General features: G+C 39.1%; 1 long non-coding RNA gene across 1 annotated transcript; it reads right to left on the bottom strand.

The window, feature by feature from the left end:
- Positions 1 to 20,332: 20,332 nt before the first annotated feature.
- LOC144988120 (uncharacterized) lies at positions 20,333 to 20,759 on the bottom strand. Its single transcript, XR_013651924.1, has 2 exons — positions 20,660 to 20,759; positions 20,333 to 20,583 (listed from the first exon to the last, which is right to left on the bottom strand). It is a non-coding gene; the product is annotated as an uncharacterized LOC144988120 (long non-coding RNA).
- Positions 20,760 to 22,184: the final 1,425 nt, after the last annotated feature.

Consider the following 22,184-nt stretch of genomic DNA (forward strand, 5'->3'; position numbering starts at 1 on the left):
AATGGTATTGCAAGTAAACAGTTGGTTATAGTTATAGATTAAAATTGAGATTAACATCATTTAACACAATAACGCACTAATTTGTCTGTAATTAATTCAATATAACTAAGGCGATAATTTGACACCCCTAATAAATATATGCATATGTGGTGGGATGCGTTTCAAATGCTACTGCTGCTCCATAAAGGAGCATTTGTGTGGCTGAAAATATTGGAAATGGTGCAAAAAGAGGCTGATATTTGTCAGAATCGGCTGTGACAGTTCATTGTTTTGTGGCTGTTTTCCATTGGGTGTGTTCAGGTTCATTCGGCTGTCAGCTGCTTCACATTTCCAATCACTCAGCTGCTTCTGCTTGTGTTGATTATCCTCCTTGTATTCAGAGTGTCTGGTTTTCAGGTCGTTCTGGTCAGGTCATGTGTTTGGTTCTCCTGTTGGTCGTAGTTTCGGCATGTTTAAGTGTAGTTGTTTTTAAACCGGATTTGACTTTTGCTTGACTAAATTTATTGGTGTTTCAGCCTAATTTTGTGCTTTTTTGGCTTCATCTTCACCCACTTCCTGACACTCAAAGCTCTGGTTTTCTACAGAAGCCATTGTTGAACCAAAGAAACATGTACATACATAAAACTGGTATCAAACAAATATTTTTAGGGACATTCCTATCAGGTATTTTTCTTTTTTTCCCCCTGATCCAATTCTGAGTTACTCGATTTTTGAAAATCTGCCAATACTTTCCTAAAAGATAAAAAAAAAAAAAAAGTAAGATCAATTCAATTTGTCTCTGATTTATTTTATTAACTTTAATATTTTTATTTTGATAACCTTAGTTTTATTTAACACGTATGTGAAGTAGCTTGAACAACCAAGCAAGAATATGGTAACTATTGACAAGAGAAAAAAAAAAAACTAGAAAAAAATATCATTACATGTTGGATTTTGTTCATGTAGCCACACCCACCTGTACCCTCAGATCCTCGTCCTCCCTTCAGCACTGCTCACCTCTCTCCCAGACTTCTCCAAGAAACTAAAATCCCACCTTTTCCAACTTGGATATTACCCCCATAACTTTACATCCCTGGCCTATTTTTGTAAAATATTGTACATTTCACTGCTGTTTTATTGTTTGTTTTACTGTTACTATAGCGACTTTGGGTTCCAAGAAGGGCGCCAAATAAAAAAAAATTGGTCACTATTTATTATTATAACAAAAAAATGGTAATTTTTTTAAAAATGTCCAGATGTGCTGCATTTTGGATCATCAGGCTGGCAGCTCTGCTAGATCATTTCAGAGATCTATCTAAACTTTTATTTTAGTCTTTTTTTATTAATTCCCTTTGCGTAAACAACCTCAACAGTTTGCTAAAAGTCGTCTTTTCATTTTGAAAGAAAGTTAAGTCCTCCAGCAGGTAAAATACTCGACGTTCTTTACCTCAGAAGCCCTTTTGCAGTACACATGCTAGCTTATTAGCATAATTATCTCCAGTTAAATCAATGAAACAAAAAGATTCGAGACGCGCGCTGAGGTGCACTGATGCTGCATGTGGCCATTATGCAGCTCCACCTAATTACAAAATTGATGCAATTCCATTTGTGAGGAACATTAATCAAATTTGTCTTTTTCAAACAAACCGTTGTAATGATTATATTTTAGTTCTTTTGGATGTGTCTAGATTAAAATCGCGAGGTACTTTGATAAAAAGGCAATTTATGGAGTTATGAATTGGTCTTTTATACATATTCAGAGTGATGTCACAAATGTTAAATATATATTTTAAAAGATAAAACAAATGATCAAGCTGCTGGAGGCTGACTAGACAAACTCGATTGTATGAGATCGAATGGAAGGGACCACTTTAAAAACAGCGAGTCACCATCGATGGACGCAAATGTCACTTGCGCTGTGACATTGACGCCAGAGGATGATTCAGAAGTTTTGATTTGTTTTGTTTTTTATGTGGGGGGGGGGTTATTTTACCAGAGGCCACATCTAAGTTTATTTAAGTGGAAAAAGATTCCGTTTAAACTATATTTGAAATTTTTATTATGAATGAGGTTTTTATTGCATTTGTAGAGTTACACACTGGGATGAAAACAACAACAGAAGAGCAGGCTGAGGGTCTTTTAGAACAGGACTAATGGCTCTCTGAGCAAGAGGGAGTGTTGCCAAAAATTGTTCTTATCCTGTCAAAATGTCACAAAAATCTGTCGCCTCTTTCAGGAAGATCAGCTGACGGCTTCCAGCTGCCCCTGTGCGCTCCCCCTTGCTGGCAAAGTCAAAGCTGCACTGCCTTTTTTTAGGGTCATTCTGGCATCTATTGAGATTCACTGGAGGCATTTCCTTGTCTGCCATGAGTATGGTTTCTCATACAGCTGTGGTTGTCTCCGTTTGGATGCATTACAAACGGCATCCATCAAACGTGCTGTGATCTGTTGCTAAATCGTCTTTAATAAATAAACAACTATTCTGGATTGTGCTGTGACTCTTTTATAATTGAAAACTTTGTCTTTTGATTTGTAGTTTGAATCTTAATACCTAAAGCGTAGTCACAACTGCACCTACAGGTGGGCTGTCGAATAAGCAAAAGTATACGGGGGGACCTAGTGGCCTCGCCAAAATATCAAAGTTGTTGACTGCTCAGTGAGGCTGCAGAGTAAAGACATTCATGCACATTTTCTCCATTGGCATACTGAACCCAACACTTCTGCATTTTTCAACTGGGGGGGGGGGGGGGGTGTGTTTATCATAGTAAAGCCCCAGTTAAATCAATGAAACTTAAAGTTTCGAGGTGAATCCTCCAGCGGGGAAAGTCCTCAACGTTCTTTACCTCAGAGGCCCTACTGCAGTACATACTAACTTATTAGCATAATTATGCTAAATCCCCAGTTAAATCAATGAAACTTGGAGATACGCTTGGACACACTGATGCTGCATGTAGCCATTATGCAGCTCCACCTTATTAGTGCTGTTCACATAACAAGTGCATGCCCTGCTAAGCTACATTCACACCACCCATGGCAACATGCGTTCAAGACGCCACCCCCGATGAAAAGTCTATGTAGACGTGCGTATGTGTGCGTTTCAGGCCTCCACGTTAAAAACTCTTGTGTTCACATGTTGCTACACACATTTTGAAGAGCGTTTTTGAGTTCTATGAAAACTTGTAGAGCTCATTGAACCCACATTGAAAGTTAAACCAGTTCAAACTTTGACCAATCACAGATTCGGATTTCGTAGTGACTTATAGATGCAGTGCTTTCATATTCCTGGAAGTGTCAACCATCATATATCAGAATAGAGCTGTGTAAGAAGCAAGATTTGCACCTCTTTGACATGTCACACCAAGCCTCTTCCAACTTCAGGCACTTAAGGATAACATGCACACCCCATGGGTGCAGAATTTCTACAAGGTTGTCAGCCAGTGCTCACACCTTACCAACGATGAATGTGTGACTTAAGGCCACCGTACAACAACATCAACCGTACGTCATCAGTTAGAACAACTTCCTTACAAATTCATCACTACACACTTACATGTACGACAACGATGGGTTCCATTTTCCTGCCACACTGCGACATAATAGGTAATAGGTAAGTCATTTTATTTTTTATTTCAACAGTCTCACTAACAGCATTATTTACAAGAATTCAGAGAAGACCCAAATGCCAGAGTCTCAACAAAAGCCTTTGTGATTTGGCACAGAAATATGATCTGATCTCTCTTTGTTGACATGGCAACAGCAGCAGTAGCTGTTAAGACGGTGCTTGTCCCAGTCTTAATAACAAGACTTTGACGTGTTTGCTCATAAATGTGCTGCTCCTTGTTGACTTCATTAAATAATTGGTGGAACAGTAATGGCACCAAAGGTCACGACTGTAGCACCACTAGACTGATGGCCAAACCTTTGCAATTAAGCCTTGCTGCAGAATCTGCCTGAATGGTGATATCTGCACAGACGAAAAGATAAATGGATCAGACATTTTTACGGTTAATTTCTGTCCGCAATGGCACAGTGGGAACAGGAAGGTCAGGCTCTATCAGCATCTTTTTCCAACTTCTATTGTGTCTTATGCGGTAGTCACACAAAAACACTTTATCATTTCAGCTATACATTTGCTCCAAACACAACAAACATGATGGAGGAAAGGGTTGTTTTTCTGCCCACATTCAGTTTATTAATTCCTCCAATTCTCTCAGGTGTTGTCCTGTGTGTCACGCTGCGTTCTCCGTCTTATACAAATTGGGAGCGTGTACACAGCTTGATTTGTGATTACCGGCAGACACGGGAGATTGCTGCAATCAAACATCTTGAGGAGACTTGCTGCAGCTGAGCTACCAGGCAACCGTTTTGGTCCATGCATCAGCCGGTCCCAGTGAAGAGCACACGCTCAATCCTGCACCATTAATGAGGGGCCCCGAGAAGGTAACCTTCCCAGGGTGAAGCATCAAACCCTGCAAAGTCAATTTTTCTCTACTTATTAAATCACCCACAGCACAATCAGCAGCAGGGTGTTGGAAAATAAACATCCCACTGATGGCCTGTGATAGAAGGTGTTAGCAGGTTCCCGGGGAAAGGATTTTCTGAGTGAGGAAACACGTGTCGGCTCTTTGCTCTGACAGCAAAAGCACTCAATACAGAGGCTTGGGGAAAGATGTGGATGTTTGTCAAACACTTAGAGGTCGACATAAAGAGGAAAAAAACAGTTACATTTAAATTGTAAATCTTCTCACCCCTCAGATAAACAGAGTATGTATAGTCCTTTAAAAATGTCAAACGTTTTTTAAACCAAGTTGCCACAAATTTAGCCTTTAACACATGAAACTGAAAATACTTCATTATTTCAGAAGCAACTTGAATATGGATCTTTGCTTAGGCAGAAATTACAATTAGGAAGTGATTTTCATATCAGTTTGCTCTCAGAAGGCTTCCTCGAGAAAACGCCAAAGGCAACTCATCTCAGCAGAAATATCTTTTTCATATAAAATATGCATCAAAAATCACATATTTTCATTTTCTCCGGTACTAAAGATTACATTTGGATAGGTCAAATATTTAATGGGGTTTGCACAGGCAACGCACCAGAGGGGGGGCTTTTTTAATTTTCATCCTGAGGAAAGTTTAAATTCCATACATACTTCAAACTTTTGAGTTTAACTTTGATTTGATGCGTGGAAGCGGCTCTTTTGCGTCTGGTGCAAGGTCATTTGCTGTCTTCTGGGTGTATTGTCCTTCTGGTTTTAAGCTTCATTCCTTTCCATTCAAGAACAAACCTCCACTTTTCTGGCCCTTCTCCCTGCTCTCACTACAGATCACAGTGTCATCTGCAAACATCACGATCCACAGAGATTCCTGTCTTAACTTATCTGTTAGTCTGTCCATCACCACAGCAAACAAGAAGGAGCTCAAAGCTGATCCTGGGTGCAGTCCCATCCCCATCAAACATCTCACCACAGTCTTCCCTCTCTCATCTCTCATCCATGTCCTGAACAACATTTAACATTGTTTCTCTTTTTTTTCCCCACAACCCTGCACATTTTCCTTCTAACTGTGGTACCAGAACACCCCCACTTCCAAAAAAAGACTGAAAGTTATAGGAACTAGAGATTACAAGGAATTCTTGGATGTGGTCCATTGTAACTGAAGCCAGGTCAGTTCATCAGATCGCCACTAGTGATTTCAGAAATATCCATGAGCGATGGGTGTTTAGATCAAAACTACAATTGTTTTCCTTCAACCTCTTCAGACCTGGTGTCACAGTTTGGGTTATATTACACCGATTCTGCTCAACTGTAGCCCTGTGACTACATGTTTAGAGGGTTGGCTCAAAAATGAGCTCAGGTCTTAAAAGGTTAAATAGGTCACATTTTAAGTTTAAAACACTCTTTCTCCTGATACAATCAGGACAATTTTTAGAAAGGTCAAAGGTTCAGTGATGTCAGATCCTGCCAAGAATGTGACTTCCAGAACTCTATACTAAAAACTCAGAGTTAAGGCAACACGATAAAAAAACAATGGGAGATGTCAACTTATGCCTTTTTCAATCACACACTGGGTTGAAATCCCTACAGTAACGCCGTTGTTGATGGTTTAACAATCACCTCGTTAAAGGGCTACGCTCCCCAGGTGGCAAAATTTTTCTACGTCTTAATAAACAATAAAATATTACATTCATGAAATAGTTTTACCTCAGCTATTATTTTCTCTAACAATTCACAGCAGCTGTGTTTTCTCTGAAACTGCTCAAGCATAATGTTGCTATTAGAAAAGCTAATTAGCTGCCATAATAAATCAACTTAACGTGAATTTAATTTTTAAATAACTCAAACCATATAGATATTTTAGATACTTGGAAAAAATAACAAACTTTTTTGTCTGAACAACAGGCGCAAAGCTGGACTCTGACAGCGGACGTAACGTCTTTAACCCATAACCATAATAAATGACCCCACCACTGCAGGCCATGAATAAATTATGAAGAGGAGTTGGAGATTCAGCTCATTATTAAACAGCAATTACTTGAATGAAAAAAATAATTGATGATTGCTTCTAATCAAGGGATAGATGTTGCAGCTCCATGCAATAACAGTGGGATGATTTAAAGGGGCACCCAGAAAGCCATAATTGGATCCAAACTCTCGCAGCTCTGTTTGAGCTTTCACAGTTTCACACTGAGAGCTAAGGAGAGCCGCTGGGGAGAACCTTTAACTTTAAATTCAAAATTATTTCCCCACATCTGTTAAACCTTGGATTAAAATGGAATGACTGCACCTTTCCTCTTCTGCTGTAATTCCCTGGCAGTGATCCAGATCATGTTACCCTGATGAGGCCCTGTTGATTTGTTATGTTATGACCCAACCCCACCTCCCCTGGTCTCGAAACCTCATTATGGACTCGGGCTTCTTCTGTTTACTATAAAGCGCTTCTTTTGATGGGTTTAGTGCACAGCAGTGAATCTCCTGGACGGGCAAAGCCCTTGGCACAGATTGAAGTGAGCGAGCAGTGGAGGCGGCGGAGCAGCAGACGGTGGATAAGCCTCGCTGCTGAGTGAACAGAATACTTTCATTTAGTTACGCTCTGAGAGAACAGGAGAAAACGCAAACACAATGCTGCATTCAGAGTCAACAGCATGGTGTGTTGGACCACGGATGAGACGTTGACATTATTTTTTAATTTATATTCCTTTTGAACGAATTTCTTTTGTTCATTTTATTTCAGGAGTCCTCCTGCTCTGCAACATGCTGCCTCCCCTGATTTTCCCTGAACAGGACATCTGTTTCCAAATGTGGGACAGAAAAGTAGAAAAGTATTCCTGCTCCAGAGTTCAGCAAATGTTAGTCCAGTGGACTTGGTTGGAGTTGGTGGAAACTGTTCTTTGAAGCGAATCAAAGAACAAAATCCCAGGAAAAGATCCTGCAATTCCAACGGCTGGTCCCTTGGGGGCAGTAAGCATGTTCTGACCAGATCCTAAAAATGATCACAAAGAAGAAAACCTGCTAGCTCCTTATCTCCTCACTACACCGTGTTCCACACCTTTTCGGTTTTACAAAGTGGGAAACTTTGTCTTCATAATTGTAGTCCAAGCTGCTTAAATTTACAGTGGTCCCTCGTTAAATCACGGTTCAACTTTTGCAGTCCCGCCGCTTGATTTTTTTATTTTTTTACAGTGCAATTTTGCATGTATTTTTTCTAGTTCATAAAGCACGTGATGTTCTGCATTCTGATTGGCTGTGGATCGATCTCCTCTGTGCCATGTCCTGTACAAAATGCATTCAGTTTGCCAAATTCAATTACGAACAGATTTTCGTCCTTATTCTGTGACACAGACTTCTTTTTCTAAGTCTGATGCTACGTTGACACCAAGATCGGGAACGCTTTTAAGTCTGTTTGCGAGCTTTACTTAAAAAACTGCCGATTGCTACTGCCGTTTGTGTGTGCGTTGAAAGTTAAACCAGCTGAACTTTGACCAATCAGGGACTTGGATTTGGCAACTACGTATGGTTAGCATCCTTTTAAAATCAAAGAAGTACCAACTGTTAGAAAATTCATCACGGAGGAGAAATTGATAATTGCGGTTTGTGCCTGGCTAGAATTCTATGACACCAAGTCTTTTATATATTGGAATAGAGCTGTTAAAGAAAAAGTCTGGGGCAAGATTCGCTAGATTTGCACTGCTTTGACGTTTTGCCAGAGAAAAGTCGCGGGGGGGGGGGGGGGGGGTAAAGAACCAGAGACAACCGTGAACACGGAGAACCACACCCCACCCCCGCGGCCGAATGATGTCTGTCACTGATCTTTACTCATTAAAAACCCTTCTGAAACATTTCTGATGATAAAGAGTTGTTTTCTTCATTCTGTTTTTATTCAGAGTAATAGACTGTACCGTAGCATACTTTGTAACGCACATTTGGAGTGTCTCTCTCTCACTCTGTGCCGGTGCTTCTTCCTTCATTAGTTAGGTGCGGAGGGGAAGCAAATCCTGGCAGAGGAAACATTTCTTGGCACAACGACGGCTTCATCTATCATTCATCCATCCGGATGATAAATATTCTTCTTCAGGGTTTTAGGATATTTTTTGGCTGTTTCTAAATCAGCAGGTGCCATTTCTCCATGCAGGGGCACAAACTTGTAGCAATTCAGGAACCGGTAGAACCAGCTCCAGAGGCTGACGGGCCGGCGTGCTCTTCATCCCCGTCCCCCTTCCTCAGAATACCCGCAGCACTGTCCTCGGACACAAAAAGTTTCATACAAGCATCTTGGGCTGTCTCAACTTTTGGGAAGAGTCACATGACTGATCTGCGAATACGTGAAACTGCAAATATTGAAACGCAAATAAGGGGGGGAACACGGAAGTGAGGGGTTTTACAGCCTTGAAACATCCATAATTACTGCATAAAATAAAGACGACTATTTTGCGGGTTTTGTCTATCACACTTTATTTTTAGAATGTAACTCCTGCAATAAACGAGGTAAGACTGTACTCCTTTTGGGTCGTCTTTGCACTTTGGTCCTGGTTTGGTCCTAGAGTTCATACTGAACTGGACCAATAAGACCCCTTATTCTCAGGCAGACCAGAGTTTTTGGTTTGATTGTCCTTGGTTTGTCATGGTCCTGGTTTTCCTGCTCATTCCATTGTTTTAGTCAAGCTGAAGTCCAGTCATCATTGCAAACCACTTTTCTTCCTAAAACCCCACTCAGGCCTCGGAACTCCTTTGTTATATGAATCTTTTTTAGACCTGTACTGTGTCATGGACTGCAATCTTAATTTCTGAAAGAAACTACCACCACTTCACTACTGCACTACAACCTCATCCGTTATGGCTCTTATTTCTTCCACATCACCTCCTGAAGAAATGGAGACAGCCATGTTCTTTATTGCAGCATATCTGCTGTCTATAAATCCAAGACTGACCTATTTACCCTCCAGTGTCGCCTGCCTACGTGTTCTGTGTAGTTGTCGGCCTGATCTCATTATCTCCAAAACGCTTCCTTGGAACAAACAAAGTAAAGTTAACCCCAAGTTCATCAGTTCTTGTGTACTTAGCCAGAGTCATTCTCCATGTCTATTCAGGCATTTGTAGCTTAATAAAAAACAACTCTAAAATCCAGATGTATTTGACACTGCTATAGACTGTTCTCCTTGTCATCAACACATTCATTGAAACATTTGATCCTTCAAGGCATGTTCTAGGCTGTCCATGTGCTAAAATATGACAGCAAAGAAGTTCAAGCTTATAACTTCCCTGGTATTTATTCATGATGATTCTGTTTGTTCTTCTCCTCTCTGATTATAAAAATTGATTATGTTGGATCACCTTTCGCTTTCTTCGACTCCTGGAATAAAACTTTCACTTTCATTGTGCACTTTGATCACTTTTTCTCTTTACTTTAAAAATGGAATCACTCTTTATTTCATACATGTCAGACTAATCGTATAGAAGAGTTCAAACCATTCTGGAAAGAAAAGGCTGCAGAACACAGACTTCTGAGAGGAATGTCTTAGATATTCTATGCACATTTACGAAGAATAGAAATGTCAGTCATCCAGTCGTTGAAGGTATACCTACTCTAAGAAAGGCTCTTTGAAATGCTCCAGGCTACAGTTGTCTCTCCAATGGTCTGCACTTGTATAGCTTTTCACAGTCTGGGCTGAACATAGAAGTCGCATATTTACACCATTCAGTCCAGTGATGGTATGGATTATTTTCTTATTTTACAGCCTTTGATATTTATCAGATTTACGTTTAATACATGATAATACATGAAGGACACTATCCATACGTCATAACCAAATCTGAGTCCCAGGTTGCTCAAAGTTCAACTGGTTTCACTTTTAATGTATTGCCTTGAGGGGGGGTTTTATACCTGAAGCCTAAAAATGGACTTGAAAAGTTGTGTAATGATGTTTGAAAGCAATAGTTTTGAACATAGAAGCCCGAAATGCGCATACATACACGTTTACATAGACTTTTCATTGGAAGTGGTTGTTGAACACGCGTTGGTGAGGCTGGTGTGAACATAGCATGAAAGAGTTAATCATTTCTGATGTTTCTATTGTTTTGTTTTTGTGCCTTCGTATTTTGTCTTAGTTTTTAAAATTCAAATTCATTTATATAATGTCCATGTTTTGTTTAGTTTTTTTGTCCATTTACATTTATTTTAAGGATGTCTTCAGAACTGTTTGCATTCGCTAAATTCACACCAATACGTTGCAGGAGTGTAACGTTAGTCTATTCAGAAGCATCTGTGAACAGTGAAGGATTCAGAGTTGCGTTTAGACTGACGTGAAGTTGTTTTGTTTACTCTGTTTTTACTTTTATTGATGTTATTGGTTTACAGTGGTCCCTTATGTTGTAAAAATAACCCACACTACATTAAAATTAGCAAAGTGGTCAGCTTTACATTTTTTAATAGGTATTTTAGACGTTCTAAGGCTGTAAAATTCCTCACCACACACTTTATTCACTTTTATTAGTCATTAACATTCACACAATTTTCTCTCTTGTTCAGAATTAAAATAAATATCTGCTTCAAACACATTCTGTACAGGAGACATGGCACACAAAGAGATTGACAAAAGCCAATCGGCCAGTCAGGATGCAGAATCCAATGTGCTGTAAAAAAAAATTTAAAAAAGAAAAAATGCATGTACAATTACACAAATTAAAAAATCTGCAAAATTGCTGTGGCCATAAAAGGTGAACCGCCATATCGTAAAGGACTACTGTACTGTTTTGGTAAGTATTTTACATTTTACAACTTCAAGAGTTAACTTTTGGTTCAAAATCTGAAGAAGGAGAATGTTTACGTCACTTCTTCGATGTTTATTTTGGCACTTGAAGCATACTTCCTGTTTTGATAAATACCATGTTATCTGGAAAACTCCAAGCCGTTTTTTGTGGTTCATAAGATGCTCTCATGACGCCCTTGTGGGTGAATTGTGTGAGTGGTTTTAACAGAACTCACATCCTCATGTGAATTGGGGTCAGAGGGCTCCATGGTTGTCGCTGCGGGGACCGTTTCTCCGTGTTGTTCTGACCATTTTCTGATTCTCTCTCATGATTGCCTTGAAGTTTTTTTGGGAAACGGAAAGCTGACAAGGGCATAGAGGGTTTGATTTTATTTTTCTGCTTTACAAAGTACTCCATTCAGCTATCACTATATGCTTTACAAATATGTATAAATACTAAATACATATGTCTTCTTTACATCAATGCTGTGTTTTCTAGAGCAGGGTTTGTGGACATTAACATCTGAAAGTAAACAGGGCATCATTGATTTAATGGCTTTGGAAAAAATAGGGAGTATTTTCAAGAACTACACCAGCAGTTAATAACTAAATTGAGTAATAATTTAATAAAGAACATAATATATTTGCTTTAATTCCAAAGGTTTTGTGATTTTAAAGGATATAAACAAGTAAAGAAACCATTATGAATCATCTGCAGTTGCCTTAAATTGCTTTTCCTTAATTCAAAAATGTTTCCAAGCTAAAAAAAAGTTCTGCTCGTCAGTACTAGTCTAAAGTGTGGAGAGACTTGACAAAACGTTTGGATTGTGGTCTAAGGTTGGGAATAAATTCCAGATCTGATCATTCATATTTATAACTTTGACACCTAATGAATCGTTTCTCTCTCTTTTTTTTTTAAATAAAGCATCTTTTTTGGGTAAATGACTGTCTAATTGCTGTGAAAAGAGGATTGTTCATAAATCTTTATTAGGTGTTCATTTCTTAGATTATTTAAAAAAACACAATGTTGCCTTATTGTATTTTTTATATATATATATATGGATCATCCTACTTTAAGATATATTCAGCTTTATAAACAGGATTTTTGTAATAAAAGGATTTCGGACTTTCTATATTTCAACCTGTCAGATGTATCCAGGGGCTAAAACGTATTCGCAAAAACCACATAAATATTTAAAAACCCAATTTGTGGGTGTGCATTTTCAGATCCTTTGTGCTTTTTAATACTTCACAGGGTTCTGGGGATATTTCTGTGTAGATGAGAAATATATTAAAACCTGATGGAAACAAGCTGACCTCACCCCACCAAGTCCACTTTTTGGATCGCTAATTGTGCTAACAAGTGAGCGCACAACTTTCGTGGCAGGACACTTTCTTCCTGATAAAGGTTACACATATACAAACTTAGGAGATGCCCAGTACAAACAGTCTTTGGCTGTCTGCCCACCAGAACAGCTCAAGGCCGTGGTTTTTTTTTTTCCAAACTCACCAACCGGATTCTCCCTGTTGATTTACAGAATGTCAGGACTTGAACTCCTGACCTCAGAGGCTCAAACCCACTCACATAAATTTCTCTCTTTAGGCGGCAATTGCACCTTGAGCAATATTTTTTTCTTGCTGTCATTAAAAACAAAGCTTGAGGGGAACTTATTAGGGAGATGTCATTCACCTCCCACGCCTCCCCGTGTCAGCTGACCGAAATGATGGCGTGTTCGAGTGCTCATTAAAAGCAAACTAGTGCTGCAAAGAGGCAAAGGGAAGGCGGAGGACTTCATGCATATTCAGAATGATTACTCGAGGGAAAGATCCCTGGAAAGAATTATGTATTACAGTAAGAAAAAGATATTTAAATAGGTTTGGAACACACACACACACACACACACACACATATATGTATATATATATATATATATATATATATATATATATATATATATATATATATATATATATATATATATATATATATATATATATATATATATATACATATATGTGTGTGTGTGTGTGTATATATATCTGTGTATATATATTTATGTGTGTGTTTTTGAATTATTGTAAAGAGGTTGCTATTTGGATTTTGTAATGGCAACTTAAGTTTTTTGTCCTCTAATCATATAATATATGGAACAAGTTTGTTGCAACGTTGAAACATGTAGTGGCTGTCTATCGTATTTTCTTATGCTGAGAATGTTGTTAACTAGTCCTGAGGGATTATTTCCTTGAGTCTTGTCCTTTGCTGAGTTTGGCGTCTAAATCTAATCACAGTGGTGCCTTTCTGACGTGGGTGACGCAAGTAATACGCCTCACAAGTGGAGGCTTGTTAAGCACAACTTGACCTACTTATAGAATAACATGAGTGCATTTAATGTCATAATGATGTTCATGTTAAAGGGATGTATAAACAAGAAACCACCTTATTGCACTGGGGGGGTTTGACACCTTGAGTGATCCTGGGAGCCGAGCCCCTGGTAGGTTCTCCAATAGTGGACAGATGAAGATGGCGAGCCAATGTAAACACTCTCTACAGAAACCTGAATAGTTCCCAACATTGCCCAGACTGATGTCATCAGAGTTCTACCTTGAAGTCACTTTCAAGGTTGAGTACTCGCTCTCATCCAAACCACATGTGCTTCAGGTACAGTATCGTCCCTCACTGTGTTCCATGGGAGATGGTCTTGAAAAGATGGGATTTCTAATAAGTGCAATCCGGTCTCTGAACAAAAAGATCTGGAGTTCGCTCAGAGTTATAGGCTGAAATTGTTCCCAGGGCATGTAAGACTCCAGCAGGGATGCCATGTTTATTATTTTTATAGATAGAATTTCTCGATGCAATCAAAGGGAGTCTGGTTTGGGGACTGCAGGATTTAATCTCTGCTTTTTTGGTTCAACAAATCTGGACCTTCAATGTTCATTGAAGTGGTTTGCAGTTGAGTGTGAAATGAGAATTAGCATCCATGTCCATGGTTCTCTGACAGAAAAAATTTGTTTGCTTAGACTGCTACCTCTGCGATTCGGGTCCAGATAACCCTTGTGCTATCCGATGACCCCACCCTTACATTGACGTGTTCTCCCTAACATGACAAAGGTGGATAAAGGTGAAAAGATTTCATGGAATCCATGGACACCAGTGAAGATCACAAATCATTGAAGAAAAAAGGTTCAGAGCACTGTCTAGTGGGTCTAGATGACCCAACTCCCAATGTTAAAGTGCCTAGGATTGCACAAGGGCTACGCAGAACTACAGGTAGATGAGTGGAACCAAAATAATTGACTGGAACTGCTGTGTATAGTAAGAATAGCTCTTGGAGAGTTGTCACTTCAACATCAGTTTTCCTGGTTTTAGAAAACCATTTTACCTCGTCTTTGTTCCCACGGTTTCAATTTGGACTGTGCACATCTCAAGTCTGAGGTAGTAATTCACAGCACCTGGTTTTTTCCAGTTCCGGTCTCCAATCCCAGGACAATCCAGGTCCATCTATACACAGATAAAAACATCAGAGGGGATCAGTCCAGGATGGAACGTTTGAATCCACATTTTTCCACAATAGTTTTATTTTTCCAAATAACACAACTGGTTTCTCTTCATTTTATCTCAGTGAAATCCCATCTACTGCTTTGGTTGCTCAGCTCAGTTATTTGAACACCTGCATGCCACTTAAAGTGCTCATATAATGGGCCGTTTGATTTATAACTACAAGCTTTTTTAAGCAAATATATCCATACAAAGCCCCGTGGTAAAATCTGGAACACTTTCTATATTTTGGTAGAAGCAGAAGAAGATTTAGAAATTAAAAAAAATAGACTAAATATTTAAGTAGGAATAAATTAGCAAAAAATGGGACTCAAACAAAAACAAAGCAATACAAACCTCATTTAGAATCTATTAATATTTCAGCTCGTGTGTTGATTGTGCTGCACGAGCAACTTCCAGTGCTTTGCTCAAATGTACATATCGTAAATGGAGAAGATAAAAGCAGGGGAAGTGGGCCATGACGACCCCAAAAGACTAGAGAACAAAGACAAGAATTAGTATTCTGATAAAAGCACCTCTTGTCTATCAGGACAAATCTTGTATTGTTTCACAAAATTGAGATTTCTTCTGTTATTTGTTTTATTCCCCCTACTGATCTGAGCCATTGTGTTCTCTAAACCTGAAGAATACGAGCTTGATCATTTTCTATTCTGAAAGAAAAAGTCCTCAAACATGAGTGAATACTTTTTGCTCTTTTCATTTGGATGAAAATCCCTCAGAAAATCACAAATCCCCAAGACAGATGTTCACACAGTAGTCAGTATTTCCATTTATTCCAGTTATTATCCATCTGCTGTGTTATTTCGACCTACACATTATGCTGTAAAATACATTTTTCTATTCGAACCAATCATCGATGTGCGCAGATGTCCGCCAAGGCCGTTGGGTCTCTACGTGAATTTGTTTTTGAGCTGTTTAGAAGTTTTGGTATGTTGAGAATTACTCAGTTTTTAGGTTTTTTACACAGTTTATGCGCTATTATAATGTAAATCCTATATACCGTATTTTCCGGACTATAAGTCGCCCTTTTTTTCATAGTTTGGCAAGGGGTGCGACTTATACTCCGCAGCGACTTATATTAGAAATATATTGAAATAAATACATTGTTAACCCTCCTGTTATGTTCATTTGTGAGGAACAGAGATGATGTTCCTGGGTCAATTTGATGTATGAGGTATGTTAAGTGTTTAGAGTATGTTAAGTGACTCAGAGAATCAGCAAACTTCTTTTTACAGTAAGATCTTGAAGGCTAACAACACAATATTCTATTTTCCAATGATTTAATAGATTCAGAAATGCAAAAAAAATGACAACTGTTTCTACAAATACAGGATGAAAACAGAGTATTAGTTGGACAATGATGCTTCAAGGAAGGAATAAATAAATAAGTATGAGAAAGAATTACTGTGAAATTATGAGATAAACAGTCTGCTATGATTGTGTCATATGAGGTTGTGAAAGTTATTAGTTCTTGGTCCCAGATTTTGTCAAATAAATTTCCCGTCAAAATGCGACTTATAGTCCAGTGCGACTTATCTGTGTTTTTTTCTACTTTATAATGCATTTTTGGGCTGGTGCGACTTATACTCTGGAGCGACTTATAGTCTGGAAAATACGGTAATTAAGCATGATTTTTGCAAGATGCGCACGCAAGTTTGTGTCTTACCTCAATCGTTCCACGTATGTCTAATGAACTTTTCACGGATGTCCCACCAATGTATAATTATTATATTGCGTCTACGGTGCACATATCACGTAAAATTACGCAATTGATGCACGAATAACTAATGAATTGCATATAAACGGTGCACTAATCATGCATTGTTCATGCACGATTCGCATATTGTGTGATGGGTATATACTGTAAGTTGGCCCATCTTTCACCCCTCCAGCGTCTGTACCGAGTCGCCTATGAGTACACACCTCTGTACATGAATTCCAGAAGAGATCACTATGAACCTCCAAAGGCGAGAAGTGCTGGTGTTTGTTATTCAGCAGCATAAACTGGTCCAGCTGGATCAGGGGTGGAGAAGACAAAGAACCATCTGGATGAGGTCACACATCAGACGTAGAGTGCGTGGTCTTTGCGTGGTTTATTTGAACTTCTTTCATGATTTTCACAAGTGCTTTTGCATTTGGCATTCGTCGATGTGCGCAGATGTCCATAAAGTATGTTTGCCGACAGTTATTTGCATGAATGTGGCTTTGAACTATTAAACATTTTTGGTCGGTTGAGAATTACACAGTTTGTGTATTTTACGTTGTTTTGCAATTGTGCATAATTTTTTGCAAATTTGTGGCTTTGTGGCAATGTATAGCTTTTATATCACGTATATGGGAAACGTATTGTATTCAAATTACGCATAAATCACAAAGGAATTGCATATAAACAGTGCAATAATCAAGCACGGTTGATTCTATATTGGTTTACGTGTTTTTTGTGTGTTATTTTTCCACTTCTTTCGTGGTTTCAATGTGGTTCTTTCTTGATACATTTGTGAAAATTTCACACTAAGACCAAAACTTTTCTCACTTTTTCCACGTATACTTATGATGACCAATTTTCATCCGTGCAATATGTGCAAAATGTCTGTAGTAGCTGTGTGCCACGGTCCTAAAGAGCAACTGTTCATTTTCAAGCAGAAACAGAATTATTTTGCATCATACAGTCCAGAAGTATTGCACAAGTCTTATTAGTTGTCATTCAAACATTCCCTCATACGGTGTATAAATATTGCCCAATTAAAAGGCAACAAAAGTGAAGATTGATAGGAGCTGCACTGGCATTACAGTTGAGAAAAACACCTCAAGATCTAAACATCTCAAACATGACACAACTGGCATTTCCTGTTTGGAGAAAAAGCAATAAACAAATCAAATTAAAATGTGTCAAATTATGAAAGAGTAATCCATCGTTTATTTTTTCTATAATCTTCTTCAACAAAGATGTCTAAAGTATTCTGAACCAAAGCTATGGACTGACTGAGAGATGGACCGACCAACATTCAGGTGCGTCATAAAGAGCATTATTAACACAAGGCCAGACTGAAGTCATAAATAATACAGAACTACCGGTTCCAGGATAAGAAATTATTTAAATATCTGTCTTAGCACGTTAGCTGGATTTTAAAGCCTGACATGCATTCAAACTTAAAGTGCCGACCTGTTTACTCCCTAAAATGAAATTCCTTTATGATGAAATGTATTCGCATCGGTGCTTCTTCATATTTTACGTGAAGGATATCAAAGCAGATGTCAAAGTATATGAGAGCTGAGAGCATTTACAAAGAGAATGGGGAGCGGAGAGCAATTCAAGAGCAAATTCGCACTGTGAAAACTTTTGAGTCTGTCAATCAGCCGAACCGACTGCCTTCAGAGGATCTCTGAGAATCAGACTTTCAGGCTTTCTGGCAGTGTCCTGCTCCAGCTCTCTAATGAGATCTCTGGGCAATCTGAATTATTCTGATGGTTTTCAGTAGGTTTTACCTCGGGCAGTGACACCCTTCACCGATAAAGCCTCGCTAAAGGAAAATAAGACAGAAATGTGAATATATAAATATAGAGTGTGAAGGGAAATAGGGGATGGATGCTCAAATGTAGCATAAGGATTAAGGTTAAGGCGAGCCTTATTAAACTGTTAGAACAAGACAATTCTGCAATACGTCATCTTTATGTGTCTAATATATGAAAATGACGTGGTCTCGATGCAGCCCCTAAACTACCTTTTAAAATCACATCTAACCAGCAGAGTCTCTGGAGTCAAGAAGCCATAAAAATGACTGTTACTTGATAAACACTGAAGCCATCTGCCAGCTCACTCTGGCTTCATTTTGGATGCAGAAATTTGTTGGGAGCTTAAAAAATGCAAATGAGCAAAGGCGCAAAAGCAAATTTAATCCACAAAAACAACACAGCTGTTTATTTTGTTACATTTTTTTTTTTAATTTACAGCCAAGTTTCCAGCCTAAAAGCAGTTTTTGGAGCTGCTTGATAATTGTATTAACCAACTTGAGGCTCCCACTGCAACTGCATTTTTAAACTACTCACGAACAGATGGAGTGGATGTTTATATATATATTATATATATGTTGAGTCAGTTAGCATTATGGGTATTCCAACGCTATGTTCCTTTAGTGAAACTGCTAATTAAAATGCTGTCAATCAATATTTTTTGCTTTTCTTAAAAGGAAAATAATTCTTTAATTAGTGAAAAAGTAATCTCCTTGTTAAAACACGGTGGTAGAAGTGTTATGGTGAGAGAATGTTGTCCTTGCTTCTGATTCTTCTGTAAAGTCACTCTAATCATCTTTTAAGTTATTTTCAAAGCATTAGCCCAAATCAAAAACCTGTGTCATTTTCTAGGTTGTAATGAACCTCTGAGTTGTGTGTGGGGACTGCAGGCAAGGGGTAAGAAAACCCTTGTTTACACGCTCTTCCACTAGCTTAGAGCCCCACAAAACTCCAACCTAACATCAGTGGTGCAACAAAAACAGCGAGCATAATTGGAGCTATCCAGCCTTACATTTTGGAGCCAGACCTGTTCAGACAAGGAAAACAAAAACGTCTACAATTTAAGCATTGGAATGGAGTGGAGCAGGGAGTTTGTGGCATGCCGATTGCAGCACCAACGTCACTGCTAAGCGCTTTTTCCAATGCATTTTCATTAACTTGAATAAAAAAATACTCAGAAACACAAATTGAGCTTATTTTTCTTTATTAATGGCCTCCATCATGATAAAAAAAGGTGGCTATCATTGTAAAAACACAATTTTCATCAAAGTGGATCTTTAATGACTTCATTAAATTGAAGGATTAGGTTGTGTAACATTTAAGTTTCTGTCTTCAACTCAAACTTCAGTTTAGCTAATGAAATAGAAAGTAAATGTTTAGGTTGACATCGATTGTCATACTAATGATTATTTAGTTAGTTAGCCTTGTATCCCTGGTCGAACATAGACGATCAACAACTCCCCTTGAATGTCTTCTGTCCCGGGCGATGCTTTCTTGTTCCCTTCCAGTTTCAATTTTTCAATTTTCAATTTTATTTGTATAGCCCAAAATCACAACAACAGTCGTCTCGATGGGCTTCGAAGTAAAACATGAAATCAAAAGGATCACGAATACAAAGAGTTCAATAGAAAAATACTAAAATGAACTAACAAACTGACTAAGCTATACTGGCATCCCTGCCCTTAGACCCCCCTTCGCGGTAAGGAAAAACTCCCAAAAAAACCGGATTCCGGAAAAAACGAAGAAACCTCAGGGGTGCCCACATGAAGGAGGGATCCTCCCCCAGGACGGACAGGCGATTTACCAGAAATCTTAGAGAAGAATTAACTTATCTAAATCTACAACTACATATATTAAAGTCCAGCAGACGAGCTTCATCCAGCCGTGGTTATCGGGACAGTCAAAGGCGCGAGTCGAGCCGGAGACAGGAACCACAGCCAGGTGTAGGAGCAGGAGCAGAGACGAGGTACTCAGTCAGGCACAGAGCAGAGACGAGCCAGAGATGAGCCAGAGGCAGGATCCACAGCCAGGTGTAGGAGCAGGAGCAAAGGCGAGGTAAACGGTCAGGAACTGGAGCACGGATGAGCCAACTGGAGTCTGGAAGCACTCCCACTCCCCAGGAGGGGAGAGGAAAAGAGGGACAATACATGAATCGCACTGCACCAAACAGAGACATGGAGAACTAAATGATAAATTATGATCAAGAATAGAGGAGAGGAAGGGTAGAAGTAAAAAAGGAAAGAGGACAGAACCCCAGTGTACCATAGTTACCCCAGCTTCAACTTCTAGCAGCCTTTTAAAAGAAATAGTTATAATTAAGTTTAATTTAAACAAACTAACATTAAGTTAAATAATCTCTGAATACTAACTAGTCTGACAATAAGCCTGTCCAAAGAGGAATGTTTTCAGTCTAGCTTTGAATGTAGAAACTGAGTCGGCCTCTCTTATATGAGCTGGGAGTTTATTCCATAAGACAGGGGCTTGGTGGCTAAACGCTCTACCTCCAACCGTACTTTTACTAATTCTAGGAACCACAAGCAGTCCTGCATTTTGCGAGCGAAGTGTTCTGATTGGTTGGTAAGGGACTATGAGGTCCTTAATATAGGACGGGGCCATTCCATGTAAGGCCTTATAGGTTAACAGGAGGATCTTGAACTTAATTCTAGAATCAACTGGGAGCCAATGGAGCGAAACTAACACAGGAGTGATGTGATCTCTTCTGCTGGTTCCAGCTAACAATCTAGCAGCTGCGTTCTGAACAAGCTGGAGACTTCTTAAGGAACTCTTAGGACACGCTGCTAACAAGGAGTTACAGTAATCCAGCCTCGACGTAACAAATGCATGGATGAGTTTTTCAGCATCACTCTTAGAAAGTATATTTCTGATCTTAGCAATATTCCGCAGGTGAAAAAAGGCAGTTCTACATGCCTGAGATATGTGAGCCTTAAATGATAAATCCTGGTCAAATAAAACCCCAAGGTTTCTAACTGTGGAATTGGGGGCTATACTTATGCCATCCAGGGAGACTATCTGAGCAGACAGAGCATCTCTGAGGTTTTTAGGACCAAGTATAATGACCTCAGTTTTTTCTGGGTTCAAGAGGAGGTAATTAATTGTCATCCAGGTCTTGATGTCACTGATGCAGGCGTTCAGTTTCTCTATCTGGTCATTCTGGTCAGGCTTCATGGATAAATACAACTGCGTATCGTCGGCATAACAATGAAAATTAATGCTGTGTTTCCTGATTATGTTTCCTAGGGGTAACATATAAAGCGTAAACAGGATCGGTCCCAAGACTGAGCCCTGTGGGACTCCATAGTTGACTCGAGTGCACTGAGAGGAATGGCCATTTACATTAACGAACTGATACCTATCAGACAGATAGGATTTAAACCACTGGAGAGCAGATCCTCTGATCCCTATGTCCTGCTCTAATCTATGGAGTAAAATACCGTGGTCGATAGTGTCAAAGGCAGCACTGAGGTCCAACAGGACCAGAATAGAAAGTAGTCCCTTTTCTGAGGCCAATAACAAGTCATTAGAGACTCTAACTAGTGCAGTTTCCGTACTGTGGTGAGGTCTAAACCCCGACTGAAAGCCTTCAAAGTGGCTGTTGTCCTGTAGGTGACAGTAAAGCTGCTTAACTACAACTCTTTCTAGGATTTTAGAAATAAAGGGCAGGTTTGATATCGGTCTATAGTTGGCCAAGATGCTAGGATCCAAACTGGGCTTTTTCAGAAGAGGTTTAACAACTGCATATTTAAAAGACTGCGGCACGTAACCCGTTTCCAGAGAGGCATTTATCATTGTTAATATGGGATCATTAATTAGGGGAAAAGTTTCTTTAAAAAGTCTAGTGGGAATTGGGTCTAACAGACACGTTGAGGATTTGGA

This window comes from Oryzias latipes, chromosome 20 (assembly GCF_053564925.1).
Source record: "Oryzias latipes strain Hd-rR chromosome 20, Olatipes_Hd-rR_3.1".
Classification (NCBI taxonomy): domain Eukaryota; kingdom Metazoa; phylum Chordata; class Actinopteri; order Beloniformes; family Adrianichthyidae; genus Oryzias; species Oryzias latipes.